Genomic DNA, 11,214 nt, shown 5'->3' with positions numbered 1-11,214 from the left:
CTGATCCGTAAACTTTTGATCGTGGTTGTGCATCCAAACATGGACGTACAGTGGCCGCCCAAACTGGGCATTGGACGTTCGCCTCTATTTCGGACGTCTCACGACGCCCGTGGTTGCTTGCGATATGCGACCGCTAAACAACCGCATAAAAAAAAACTTTCTTCCCTCTGAGGGCCCACGCAGCTCCGTCTGCAAAACTCGTAGCGCTGGTAGGCGGAATATCGTGACCCCTCTCCTCAAAATGGACTCGCCCTCTGGCTCCACAAACAGGCAAGAAACGAAGCTCATTTCACAGATGCAAGGGGAGCTCGGTTAGGTCGTGTTAGAGGTAGAGAGCGAGAGAAAGAGAAAGCACGATGAGATCGGGTGACCGGGTCTTCGCCGTCTCCTCCTTTTTATTGTGATTTTTTTCCGCCCTCCGCCGAAGCCCGGTTTGTCGCGGCGACAGAGAAAGGGAGCATAAAAATGCAAAGTTCTCGTCGCCGACCGAGCCAATCAAGCGTCGATTCAGCGGGACTGCCTGTGTGAGCACACGCCGCACGGCAGTCGCCGCATCGCGGATTTCCGTGCACGCGCAACAAAACGCGCCGCCGACAATGGGTGAGATTATCAAGCGCCCACTCACAACTTCCGCTTTCCACCTCTACGGCGAACAAACGGCGCTCCAGGCAAACTCCAGGTTCGGGTCCCTAGCGCATACCGACAGGATTGCCAAGGGCCGCAAGGCGCAACGAACCAACCGGTATACTGGAGAGACGCCAGAGAAGGAAGGGGGAGGGGGGGGGGGGGGGGGGGAGGAGGAAAACACTTCATTGAAACCAAAGGGCTCAGGGAGAGGGGCGGGGGTGGCGGATGTCCATGCACAGGCCGTTCGCAACTTTGGATCGGTCGCCACCTTCTGGGCGGTTAGATAAGAGCTCCCCTGGGCCTGCTCCCAGTAGGAAGGAATAGTGACGGAGAAATGGGGCATTTGAACATTCACATGATGGGAGCACATATAGTGAGTGTCCAATACGCCGCATGAGAGGCAGTATGACGAGGAGAATCGATGTGGGTGTGAGTGTACAAGTTGTCTTTGGGGGACAGTGTGTGTCTGCAGCCATATATGTGCGCGGCCTGCGGTGTCAGTGATGGGTGAGGAGGTCTTAAGATTCTGCGGGGGAGGCGGAAGTGTTGTGCAATGAAGTTAGAAGGGCTGATCCGGTGAGCTCAGGGACGCACCAGAAGCGCATGCCGAGAGAATCGGCAAAGGCATCGAGCTTCAGGGGAGGGCCGCGCGGACCACCACAAAGGCTCTATCCTGGCCTTGTACCAAAAACAGGGAATACACATGCTCAATGTTAACTGCGCTACGCGCCAGTTCGACCGCCAGTTCATAAACGATCGCTTCAGCGCTGCTTTCAGCCTTTGCGATAGCCTCTGGTTTCGGAGCGACTTAATTGTCAGCCGTTCGCGACGCCTTCAAGTTGCTGCGAAACAACGTCTTCGTCTTCCCTGGACGAGACGTGGACTCCTTTCTACTGTGCTCTACGAGCCGTACAAGCCTCAACAACAATCGAGTGCTCCGTCTGTTCCGTAGCCATGGCTTCTGCTATACCTGACATCCCCAGTCACCTCGAGCCGTTGAACCAAATTAGTGAGCGCATGGTGTCGCCACGAGTGCCGTCCATGCGAGTGAGGCGTTTTCAGTACGCTGTGGGGCAGTTTGGAATCGTGGGCCAAGTGGTAAAGATGCCCGTCAGCGTGCCGGATATGTTTTTCGCCCCACACACTGTTCACGGTGACCACGCGATCAACGTTAACCTCCAGCAGCGCCTGGCAAGCAAGGCCGTGTACATGCACGGGATGGTCACCCGCTCCCTAATCCGTGACGCGAGGGTACCCTACACCGCTACTACAGTATAACAGTGGACGAGGGGCTCTTAGAACAGTGTACGACTATGCGCGACGAGATTGAGGCACTCGACCCCGATTGTATAAACATGGATGATCCTGTTGATGCGGCGCTCGCCATGACCGCAAACCAACAAACGTCGGTGTGGTATGAGCAGCGCTACCTCAATATCGCACCCCACGAGGGAATTCACCCAGCCAACTTGATCTTCAGCGAGCACTCGGAAGAATTCTCAATCCCTCAGATTTTCATGGGTGAGCAGCGCCGCATCGACCCCGAGGTGCGAGCCACGCCATTCGACCACGCCACAAGTGAAGCGCGGCGCCGGGACCTACGCGGTGTCGTTCCTTCACATGTTCTGTACATGGCTGCCGGGATCATGCGCTTGCGCATTTCACAGGGCCTCTGGGTTACCTTCCGCAACGTGGCCAAGGCGCGGCAGACGTTACGCGCCGTATGCTGGACGACAGAAAGTTCCTCGAGGAGTGCGTACAGCACGACTCCGCATTCCTTCGCGCCATACCAAACTCCATTTACTACTGGGCCCAGAGGAAACGGCATGTATTCCCTGTGATTCGGCAGCTTCTCAAACCGACCGTCTTCCTCACGCTCAGTGCCTCTGAGCAGTGCCGGATTAGGAAACTTTGGGGCCCGGGGCTACCATTTGGGGCTACTGCGTCCTTGGGGCCCTAATGATGATGATGATAATGATTCCGCTTTAATAGGGGAAAACTTTCCAAGCCCATGTTATGCTCTCTGATCAGCGATAAATTATTATAATTTTACGCTTTCCTGAAACTAATTTCTTGGCTTGATGTCTAGTATTATATAACGGATTTTATCAGGCCTAAAAGTTAGTACGGTTTGATTGCCGGTCCATCACAGATTCACAATTAATCGAACAGCCGTGTCGGCCTGCACGTGCCATGGTACAGAAGAGTATTTTCTTACAAGAATCGTATTTTATTATGCCTGTAAGGTTTTAGTTTTATTGTGAAGTTCTCCACCTGCATATATGGGAGGGCTCAAAGTCCGCGCAGGCAGCTGTCATTCACAGACATCTGCCAAACAGTTAGCCGCCACGGCTTACGGGCCAAAATCCTGTAGGTTACCCGCGCAGACGAGAAAGCACGCGGTGGTTAGAACACGCGCCACCTTTGAAGGAAGTTGGGAGGGGTGGGGGTCGCGCAATGCAACCTTCCTATCGCAGTGCGATTAGCACAAAGACGATCGATAAGCAGAAAAATGTCGCTTTTTTGGGCTGGGGAGTAGTCCGCTTCGTGCGTGGGTTTGCGCATGGCAACTTTCAGCGGCGATGAACTCCTGTTGCGCAGCTGTGATGGTCTTGCTAGTCGGCAAGCCGTTACACATTAACGGGTCCCCTTTGGGTTGGAGAGCGACAGGTGAGCACGAGAGATGGCATCAGACAACAGTTTAATAGGGATAGAATGTCTCTGCTCACCCCCGCGCTGCTGCTCCCGTCGGTGCCGCGCAACAGTTCCAGCAGTCAGTAGTTTGTTGTAGATCGGTCGGGTTGTTGTTCGGTTGTAACTGGCAGTGGAAACACGCTGAAGCTTCTCGTCTAGATTCGGGGTCTACGACGAAGGCGAGTGTGGGTGGACCTCTCGTTTTCGAGTTCTCAACACGTCTGCCGCGTCCACTGTTTTCCCGCGCTCCTTTGGGGGCTCCTCTCCTCCTGCCGCCGCGCCCAAGCTGGACCAGATCTGCGGGCCGCCCTTTGGTCCGCGCCGTCCGCCGGCTTATTCCAAAGCGAAAAGCTCCTACGGGGACAAACAGCTTACCGTCCCCGAGTCGCGGCGGAGGTCCGTTTTCAAGACGGCATGTGTCTTGAAAACACGCAGGATGTGTTTTTAAGTGGACACAGCTTTCGTCATCCCGAAAGGAAACAGACGTTGTTGTTGCTTTGTTTGGCGTCCACGCTTGAGCTCTTCACACCGACTAGGCCTGCTGATTCCCCAGCTCGAAGGGAGTCGCTAGGGTCGGGCTCGCCCGGTGGCCTCTGCGTTCGCGCGGAGTGGCGCCTAGAGAATTACGCTACGAATGGAATCGCGCGGACATGTAGCTTCCGCAACGCTTGTTGCTCAGACAGCCTGCAGAGGCAACAGCACAGAGGCGCGGGCTGAAGCGGCGGTGAAGCCGAACGACCCCGCGAGTGGCCTGCACAACCTTTGAACATTTAAATAACCATATATACGCTGACCTATTATTAGTAAAGACTAATATAAAGACATATTAGTAGAAATTAAGAAGAAGAAATGGACGTGGGCAGGGCATGTAATGCGAAGGCAAGATAACCGCTGGTCATTAAGGGTAACAGAGTGGATCCCTAGAGAAGGCAAGCGTTGCCGGGGGCGGCAGAAAGTTAGATGGGCAGATGAGATCAAGAAGTTTGCGGGGATAAATTGGTCACAGTTGGCACAGGACCGAGATAACTGGAGAATAATGGGAGAGGCCTTTGCCCTGCAGTGGGCGTAGATAGGTTGGTGATGATGATGATGATGATGATATACGCTGACCACTGAGCGAGAAATATCGAGTCAATATCAATCACGCTTATGCGACTCAACTAATCCACTAGCTTTATTGAACGGGTCGTCATCGCAATGAACTTCCTTGTCAAGCGCCATACATTAAAATTTGTGGCAGACAGAAACTTTGTATGAACCCGTAGGGCAGTGCTTAAGTTGTCAATAATTACATATAACGTCCCTCAGGCTTAAACAATTTACAATGTTCTTCAGACATTATTTCATTATGCGCATGCCTGACCCTTTCTTATACTGAAACGTGCTCGCGCCGAAACGTCCGCGTACTTAGATGTCCGTGTACCGAAAAGACTACCGAAACGACCTGTGCCGAAAAAGACCAGAGCCGAGATCAGGGCCTTTTTCATGTGGCTTCTTAGGCCCGGTAAAGCTGTGTACTCACGACTTTTGATCCAAGACATCTTCTCATAAACCTCGGGAAAACAAGGAAGAGGAGTAGGAATAACTAAATTATATTGAAATGGACTCGAAGGTTGTCAGCCATAACGTGAGGGGCCCCCAACTCCTCCCCACATGTCACTAGTTAGTCAGCTTCGGTGTGAAGGTGAGGTTGAAGCTTCTACCTTCAACTTCCAATGCGGGCAGCGAGCACACTCAAGATATTTTTTTTCATATGATCGAGCGGGGCCCCTGACAGCTGGGGGCGGCCGGGGCTGCAGCCCCCGTAGCCCCCACCTTAATCCGGCCCTGCCTCTGAGCTGCAGTGGCCTCGGTTGCTGACTTTACTAGAGAGACATACGTGAGGCCAGCCACTGCTTGACGTAGATATACGGACTCAATAAATCCACTTCACCGCGCCGAGCTTGTGAATAATGATCCCGTCACCTTTGCACTTCCAGAAGCTCGTTCGCGTCATCATGAACATCCTACAGAGCCGTATAAAGCATCGCCGTTCGGCCGTGTTACGATCGGCTTACGGTGTTGCGAAGAGCTTCTCTAATATTAGAGAGTTTTAGCTGACCGTTTTCGACGCTCCGCTCCGGTATCGGCGGCCCGCTCAACGCAACCGGAGCCAATGCCGTTCGCGGCCAAGCGCGCCACGCATGCGCAATGGCGCTTCCGCTTGCTATCGGAGCGGAGTGGACCGTGAAAGACGGTCAGCTAAAACTCCCTATTATCGGGTTTAAAATCCATCCGTCGTCCGGTTTCCAGTGGTGGTTCCCCCCCCCCCTCATCGATGGGGAGCGACCTGGCTTTGTACGAAACGACGCGGCGGCGACTGACGCTGCTGCTGGACACAAGCCGCTTTCAACGTTCGCCGGCAAGGCAAGTCACAATGACCGAGAACGTTGCACGGAGGGAGTGACAAAGGCGTCGCGCGGCATTGCTCTTTCGGCGGTAATCTAGGTGGTCCTGTCTTCTTCGGCTGTCATCTTATCGCATCGGGGGAACCCTTTCTGGCGTGTCAGAAACGCCGCTGTTCAACGAGCGCCCGACGCCGGATTACCGACGGGGCCCAGGCGCCCTCCTGTCGCTTTAACCTCGGGTGGTCCTAAGGGCTTCGACCTTAGGAGGATTGCACCACCAAAGTCAACCTGACACTGACCTGTGCGAGAGGAAAAGTGTCTTCTCTCTGTGATTGTGTGGACGTCAATTTGAGTGCCACGGATTTTCGTGATTGGTGCGTTCCTGAAAACAGCGGGAGAAAGGGTGACAGGGGCAGACCGAACCTGGCTATTTAATCTCGCGCGCGCAGGAGCGCAAAACCCTGTTCACTCAGTAAAACTCCATGTAAATTTCTGTACATAAGGTTTCTTTCTTCGCCCTACTCGGCCCCAATGTTTGCCCCTACTCCGGACCAACGGACGCCACCACCGGTCACGCCACCAGATCCCCAACAGCCGGTACCGGGCGGTTGACTACTTCAACAGGATTGAGCTGCAGCACCGCGGTAGCGCACACGCCCACATACTGCTCTGGATTGGGGATACACCCGCCGAGGACCTCTTCGACGACATGACCGCAACTACTGAGATGGTCGACTTCTTACGTTTCACTCGACGCGTCTTTGGTTCGGCGCGAGCCTTGTCAACCATTGCACGCACACCTGCTACAAGCGAGGCCCAACCAAGACGCACTGCCGATTCGGTGCCCCCTTCTGGCCAGTGAACAAGACCCGGGTGCTAACGCCTACGCTGAAGAACGACACCAACCATTCGAAAGTAACAGCACTGAAGATAAATTCCTCGAAATGCACGAAGGGCTCGCCACAGTCCAGTACGAGTCCATACAAGATTTCTGGGGCTATAAGAACATAGTAAACGAGTCGCACTACTTCAACGTTGGAAAAGCAGGCATTATCGTCCTACCACTTTTCTGCGACGGCACGTACCAGAAACATCGTAAGTAGCGCTTGAAACGGGACGACAGAAGAGAAGATACACACGACGGCGCTACTTACGATGCATCAACACCAACTAACCCAACTGTCCATTTTACTGAACGTAACAGAAAAGTGGGTGAATATATTCAACCCATGGATTGCATGTGGATTTGCAGGTTGTGGTCGACCCCGAAGCGTGAGCTGCGTACGTCGTCGACTACGTCAATAAGTCTAACAGAGTAATTGTCAAGGCGGTCAACCCCGATTTAGACATTAACAACCTGCTTCGTTGGCTCGGCGTCAACGTGTTCGACGCAGTCGAGATGAGCATCCAGGAAGCAGCTTGGACCATACGTCGTTTGGCAATGTCTGAGGCGAGCCGGAAGGTCATCTTCATACCCACCATGCCACCGGCGGAACGTACACGTGTGCGGAAATCCGTCGCCGAGAATGTGGTTGTCGATTCGACCGCCGTCTGGAAGCTTGATGCTATACAGAAGCACGAGGATCGGCCACAGAGCCTGCGACACCTACACACTGCCGAGTTTGCCGTGTGGTATACACGGGCTCCAAAAGTAACTACCGCCGCCGGTTGCTACCACGTGTCATATGCTACCAGGCATACCGCCCGAGGAGGAAGACGACTATACAAGAGAGGGATGGTGCTCCTGTACGCACCTTTCCAACGGGGAATTGACATCCTCGACCGTTTTGTATACGAGGGGCACCTACGCTCCATCGTCGAGCGCCACAAGACCTACGAAAAGGGTGCGTCGGCGGATGGGTTGAACGACATGTTCAGCGAGATACTCTGTGAACGGTGCGACCAGCCCAAGTGTGGTGAGGGCACGTCGAAGCAGTTGGTGGTGGCCATGCACAATGACGCTGACCCCACACGTGGTGAGATGCTTTTGGATGTGGTAAACGATTTCTCGGACGTTGCAACCACGGCCTTGCTACCAGGCCAGTGCGCTGCGGTAAAGGTGAATGAGGACGTGATGTCAGCAGCTGACTACAACGCCGTGATGAGGCTCACGAATGCCGAACAGCGCGAAATTGTGATCGAGTCTTACCGCATACTCGTGCTGCCCAATCACAAGCCAATGCGTGCGTTCATGACGGGGTCTGCGGCCTGTGGCAAGCTCTACACTGCATTTGCGTTCATAGAAACGTTCAACCGCATTTATGCTACGTCAAAGAGTAAACACAACGCTTACGTGGCCACTGCGACAACGGGAAAGGTCGCGGCTGCCATCGTCGGTGTAACAGTGCACTCAGCGCTCAAGATCAACATGAGTGGCGACGATGGCCTGCGCCACAGCGACCTCAACAAGTTCAGACTCGCATTCGCCAACGTTCGCCTTCTAGTAATCTATGAGGTGAGCATGATGGGCTTGGAGCTACTGGCCAAGGTCGACAGCCGCATGCGCCAGATACTGTTACGGCGAGCCATTTGATGGCATGGGCGTGCTGCTCTGCAATAACCTTCGCCAGTTACTACCTGTTCGAGGCACAAAAATATACAAGACCAGTAAGAAGCAGGTCCGCATGCAGACCGAGATGCCGTGGCAGCTATATCGACTACCATCCACTTGTGCAGGTAATGCGCCAGAATTGTGCTCTTCTCCTCGCTGCTTCAAGATCGGCGATGGCGACCCACTAGACGCAGACGACGTGGGCTTACTGCAGTCCCGTTTCGTGACCACTGCCGTCGCACACAACCTGTGCCCAGATGTTGCCCGGTTTTTTTTCTCTTACAAGGACGCCGATGCGTACAACAGTTATCTGGTCACTGGCGACCGTCAAGCGTGGTGAGGCCGAATGCGGACGACATCATAATCGACCACAAGTCGCAGAACCAGTATGATACTATGACGACACCAAGGCGAACCTGGCGACCATGGAAGTGTGCGACACGGGTGGTATACCCGCACACCTCTCACTGTGCGTCGGTAAGCCGTATATGCTTACGGCCAACGTGAAGTTATGGACGGACTGGTGAACGGTGCCATTGGCCTGCTAGGCTACATACAGCACAACACGGAAGAAACAAGATGATACGCCTCGGGCTTGACTTCCCATCCGAAACGGCTGCCAGAATAGCAAAACTCAAAGCGGCCCCAATGAGGACCGCATTCTACGATACGCTTACTGGGTGCCCGTCAGGCGACGCGTCATCAACGTGACCCTCTCCAAGCGCACCCACTTCCCCCTGGTGCAAGCGAGCGCAATAACCATAGACAAATCTCAGGGCGCGGCTTACGGTGAGGTGGTGTACTCATATGACAAGCCCCACCCACTTCGCCTTGTGTACGTTGCGCTTTCGCGGGCCACCAGCCTCGAGGACCTCTTCCTCACAAAGACAATGACGCGGTAGCGCTCAACAATACTCTTGAGGAGAAAGTAGCCGCGGGAATCGCTGCCCAACAGCACAGGCGCACGACGTCAACCCAAGGTCGCACCATCCTGGCTGAAATAGGGTTTGCGACATCTCACTTATCCCCTTTACCAAAAGAACCTCCACCATGGGACACAATTCCTAGAATAATGGTCAAGCTCATCCCAAGTCGCATGGACCCGTCTTCAGACTCCGGCAGGCGCCGAAGTAGAGCCCTCCATCTTTCCAGCCCACCACATGACACATATTACACAGACGCCATGTTTACCGACAACATAGCCACAACTGTCGCGGTAGGTCCACGTGAAGACATCATCCGTCAACACTGTAATGTACCTTCTTCTACAGCTGCTGAAATTCAAGCCATTGCTGATTCGATCATGCTGCAAACCCATTCAACTGACCAAATTACCATCCGCACGGATAGTCAATCTGCTCTCAGAGAATTCGCAACTAACTCCTTACCTGCGCACATTCATCACGAGCTGACATGCTACACGGCAGCCCACAGTCACCTGCACGTATTTCTAGAATGGGTCCCCGGACACCAGGGAATTGTAGGGAATGAAAGGGCTCACGCCCTTTCTCGTGCAAATCGAAACCCGAGCGACCTCACACGCCGCGAAGGCACTTACATCCGCCAGGCTTCTCCCTCCCTTGTGACCTAGTTCTTCACTATATAATGACCCGAGATGGCACGCCCAACTGTTAGGTGTGTAGTGCCTATCCCGACGTTAAACGCACCTACTGGACTTGTCCTCGCACCAGGCGATCACCTCACTTTCTTCATTCACACCTTTTACCATCCCACATTCCATACTCGTGAGAAAGCGGGGCCGCTCCTCCGCCTGATCTTCGCCCCATCCTTTGGCCTCGCCTCGCCCGGCACATTGCCCACGTGCGGGGCCCTGACACCTGCGGAATTCCCGCCTGAACGTATTCCTGGCCCACCAGAACCCCATTTTCGGCAGCCCGGACATGGGCCGCTTTAAATAAAGTTTGATCTCTCTCTCTCTCTCTCTCTCAACTACAGCGCTGGATTTTTTCTTGCTATAGCCACTGCGCGAGCCTGGGACCCGGCGGTCGCGGCGAGGCACGCGCTCACGAGCGCTCGCAATTTTTTTTCTCCTCGGGGTTTTTACCAGCTTTTTTCTGCCAAAGCCACTGCGCGTGGCGCGGACGTTCGGCGGTCACCGCGAGGCACGAGCTCACGAGCGCTCGGAATTTTCTTTGGTATTTTTCTTGCAACGGTGAACTTACGGCCAGTAACAGCAGCTCCGCTGTTCGAAAGGACGGCGAGGAAGATGATTATGATTAGACGACACGTGATTACAACCACGATACTCACCTTGTCGGAAGCTAGCGGCAGAGCAGGCCACCATTGCCACGGCGGGGGCTTCTTCGAAAGCAAAACTCATAGCGACTCAAGAAGCGCAGTTAGGAATTTTGCGAAGGAACGGGCCTAGTTCGAGGCACTAAGGTCTCTTGTCCACTTATAGATTGGAGAAATGTCTAAATCGCATAAGCGAGGGAACAAGAACGCTCAATTGAAACGCGGTTCAAGATCCGGCTTGCGGATCCGGTCGCGTGGACGAAACATCTGAACCCTTCTCATCTGCTGGGACGGAGGTGGACCGCCCGGTATTTTGCGACTAAATAATGACCCATGAATTAAAACAGTCGAAATATCCTACCTCACAGGACTCTAAACAAGTAGCAGCAAGTAGTAAGGAATCTCTTACAGACAAATACATTCTTCAATGCTGCCATATACGGTCACTGTCACCCAGGGCTCTAAACGAGAGAGTGTAAGCTAATATACGGGCAGAGTAGACCTACACCATATTGTTTGGGCATGTTCTCAAAGGAACAGTTCCTTAGGTGATTCTCAGTTAAGATTTAGGAACTCTGTGAGACCGTTTTGCGAAGCTCTGACCTCGACGCCGAGATGCGGGTTGTCCGCATAGCCGGAGACGCCGCCGGAGCCCAGGGGCTTCTGGCCGCCGTCTGAAGGGGCTCAGCCTCCTTTACT

The sequence above is a fragment of the Haemaphysalis longicornis genome, unplaced genomic scaffold (genome assembly GCF_048455015.1).
Source record: "Haemaphysalis longicornis isolate Haplotype H1 unplaced genomic scaffold, Haemaphysalis longicornis Haplotype H1 scaffold_7, whole genome shotgun sequence".
Taxonomy (NCBI): domain Eukaryota; kingdom Metazoa; phylum Arthropoda; class Arachnida; order Ixodida; family Ixodidae; genus Haemaphysalis; species Haemaphysalis longicornis.
Note: the sequence above shows the minus strand (reverse complement) of the source record.